This window comes from Asparagus officinalis, chromosome 8, assembly GCF_001876935.1.
Source record: "Asparagus officinalis chromosome 8, Aspof.V1, whole genome shotgun sequence".
In the NCBI taxonomy this organism is placed as follows: Eukaryota; Viridiplantae; Streptophyta; class Magnoliopsida; order Asparagales; family Asparagaceae; genus Asparagus; species Asparagus officinalis.
In genome coordinates this window covers 96,107,279-96,109,480 of record NC_033801.1, presented here as the reverse complement: position 1 = coordinate 96,109,480, position 2,202 = coordinate 96,107,279, and the positions used below count along the sequence as shown (strand labels likewise).

At 39.0% G+C, this 2,202-nt stretch overlaps 1 long non-coding RNA gene across 1 annotated transcript; it reads right to left on the bottom strand.

The window, feature by feature from the left end:
- LOC109822945 lies at positions 362-1,995 on the bottom strand. Its single transcript, XR_002242317.1, has 2 exons — positions 1,770-1,995; positions 362-778 (listed from the first exon to the last, which is right to left on the bottom strand). It is a non-coding gene; the product is annotated as an uncharacterized LOC109822945 (long non-coding RNA).

Genomic DNA, 2,202 nt, shown 5'->3' with positions numbered 1-2,202 from the left:
ATGTTAGGCCTTCAATTCGAACAATGCTTTTTAACAAATCTGGAGCGTGATGACCAATAAGTTATTTAAATAAAAAATAGAAGGTAAGAAGAAGGAATTTATACTCCAATTTTACTACTGCCCCAGCAAGTTGTGACATCAAATACCAAAGAGGAAAATTAATACAGTAATTGACATAAAAGCTTATATACAAAGTTTTATTTGATCAGAGGTACATAAAGTTGTACATAACCTATAACATGCTTGCTCTCAGTCAATTGATCCTTGGCTCTAGCAATAGAAAATAAGGAGATTATAAAGAGTATAAGAATAACGTGGATGAACCTCTACTGACATTCTTTCATCAGAAAACAGCACAATAACATTTCTTGAAGTTCTTTACGCATTAATTCCACATAAATTAAATAGATACCAAAGGTGATATCTGCAACCTTACACAAGCTTACAAAGAAGATATCCGCAACATTACACAAGCTTACAAAGAAGATATCCGCAACATTACACAAGCTTACAAAGAAGATATCCGCAACATTACACAAGCTTACAAAGAAGATATCCGCAACATTACACAAGCTTACAAAGAAGATATCCGCAACATTACACAAGCTTACAAAGAAGATATCCGCAACATTACACAAGCTTACAAAGATGATATCTTCAACATTACACAAGCTTACTATTGACCAGAATTGATTCCAAAGAGACGGACTTTGTGCATGGTTGGGAACTTAGCGACAACCAGTATGATCACCGCGACAATATTGAAGCTATCAAGTATCTGCGAAAGAGGGAGGCAAGACGAAAACTATTAAACCAATAGTGATATGTTTGGGAACTTAACAAAGTGCTTCATCACATATATAAAAATCACATTATTTGTTTTGTTCTCTACTATATCTGTCATCAAAGCCATATATAGAACTTAACAAAGTGCTTCATCACTTATTTGTTTTGTTCTCTGCTTCATCACAATATTAAAGATCATTTATAATACTATTGAGTAATAGGTACAGTGCAAGAAACAAATTTCTAAGAGGTCACGTATAGCGCATTCCAGAACACAAAGTATAAAACCTACACTAGTCAACCAGTTCAGTTAGACGATGCTTACTTTTCATCACTTATTCAAAACAGAAGATGAAAAAGGCTGGATACAAGTGGAAGGAAAAGGGGATACAAGAAGCATCAAACAAGCCATGTTAACTTTCTAAGCATCAAACAAGTTAGACCTGAAACTGTATATTGGCGAAGGATAAATATGGTCAAAAGTTATTTTGTATCAATTAACCTCTGTGGTCTGCTTCTGAGCACCACATTGAGCAGTGAAATATATGAATTTGGATTTTCATACTGTAATGTAAATATAATAACTGGCGCTGTTTTAATTGTCATGTCCTTTTTCTTTTTCACTGTTTTAAAAGCTCTGTCTGCTCCATCAAAAACTACCTCCAATCAACGAACCTCTTCTACTTCATCATCTACTCTAGTAGCACACAAGCTTTTCTTTCTCAAACTCAATCAGTCATCATCAGTAATACTAACTGCGTCAACTGAAGGATAGCAAACTAACTTTTGCTGTAAAGTTGTGTTGTTCTGAGGGGAGTAGCATATACCAAAATTTAATTTTTGAGCCTTTACTAACCCTCTTGTTCCTTCTGTTCCTTTTTTTTGGGTTGAAATCAATTAGGAGTTTTCAGATAAAATCATAACTGATTCGAATTGAAGGCACGAAAACCTTAAAAAAGAGGAAAAATGGAAAGAGGTCCAACCTGGGGGTTTCTCAGTTGAGCAAAGAGAAGAGGAGAGAGAGAGGAGCTCGACGGCGAGATCGCGGAGGAGGGCTGAAGGCGGAGGAGGTTGAAGGCGAGATCGCAGAGGAGAAGGGCTGCTCGCGGAGGAGGAGCTCGACGGCGAGAAATGATGATGGAGGAGAAGGGTTGGTCGCGGAGGAGGAGCTCGACGGCGAGAAATGATGATGGAGGAGAAATGATGATGGAGGAGAAGGGTTGGTCGCGGAGGAGGAGCTCGACGGCGAGAAATGATGATGGAGGAGGAGGGCTGAAGGCATCGGCGTGAAGAGATGAGAAGGAGAGAAGAGAGGGATCTAGGGAGGGAGAGGGTTTGGGTTCTGGGGAGAGAGAGGGCGGGGTACGGGGTGATTGTTTGGGAATTGGGGAAGAAGATCCAATGGCCAGTGGTGTT